This window comes from Arachis hypogaea, chromosome 16, assembly GCF_003086295.3.
Source record: "Arachis hypogaea cultivar Tifrunner chromosome 16, arahy.Tifrunner.gnm2.J5K5, whole genome shotgun sequence".
Lineage (NCBI taxonomy): Eukaryota > Viridiplantae > Streptophyta > Magnoliopsida > Fabales > Fabaceae > Arachis > Arachis hypogaea.
Window position 1 is genome coordinate 88,969,882 of NC_092051.1, and position 1,091 is coordinate 88,970,972.

The 1,091-nt window shown below is 39.6% G+C and overlaps 1 non-coding gene across 1 annotated transcript; it reads right to left on the bottom strand.

Moving 5' to 3' along the window:
* Nucleotides 1-297: 297 nt before the first annotated feature.
* Nucleotides 298-405, bottom strand: LOC112761697 (small nucleolar RNA R71). The gene has a single exon (XR_003182079.1). It is a non-coding gene; the product is annotated as a small nucleolar RNA R71 (small nucleolar RNA).
* Nucleotides 406-1,091: the final 686 nt, after the last annotated feature.

Sequence of the window (1,091 nt, forward strand, 5' to 3'; positions counted from 1 at the left end):
GGAGCAAACAATTTTGAGCTAAAGCCTCAATTAGTTTCTCTGATGCAACAGAATTGCAAGTTTCATTGACTTCCATTAGAAGATCCTTTTCAGTTCTTAACTGAATTCTTGCAAATCTGTGATACTGTTAAGACCAATGGGGTTGATCCCGAGGTCTACAGGCTTATGCTTTTCTCATTTGTTGTAAGAGACAGAGCTAGAATATGGTTGGACTCCCAACCTAAAGATAGCCTGAACTCTTGGGATAAGTTGGTCACGGCTTTCTTAGCCAAGTTCTTTCCTCCTCAAAAGCTTAGCAAACTTAGAGTGGATGTTCAAACCTTCAAACAGAAAGAAGGTGAATCCCTCTATAAAGCTTGGGAGAGATACAAGCAACTGACCAAAAAGTGTCCTTCTGACATGCTTTCAGAATGGACCATCCTGGATATATTCTAAGATGGTCTGTCTGAATTAGCTAAGATGTCATTGGACCATTCTGCAGGTGGATCCATTCACCTAAAGAAAACGCTTACAGAAGCTCAAGAACTCATTGACATGGCTACAAATAACCAGTTCATGTACACTTCTGAAAGGAATCCTCTGAGTAATGGGACGCCTCAGAGGAAGGGAGTTCTTAAAATTGATACTCTGAATGCCATATTGGCTCAAAAAAAAATATTGACTCAGCAAGTCAATATGATTTCTCAGAGTCTGAATGGATTGCAAGCTACATCCAACAATACTAAAGAGGCATCTTCTGAAGAAGAAGCATATGATCCTGAGAACCCCGCAATAGCAGAGGTGAATTACATGGGTGAATCCTATGGAAACACCTATAATCTCTCATGGAGAAATCATCCAAATTTCTCATGGAAGGATCAACAAAAGCCTCAACAAGGCTTTAATAATGGTGGAAGAAATAGGTTTAGCAATAGCAAGCCTTTTCCATCATCTACTCAGCAACAAACAGAGAATTATGAACAGAGTCTATCTAGCTTAGCAAATATAGTCTCTGATCTATCTAAGGCCACTCTAAGTTTCATGAATAAAACTAGGTCCTCCATTAGAAATTTGGAGGCACAAGTGGGCCAGTTGAGTAAAAGAGTCACTGA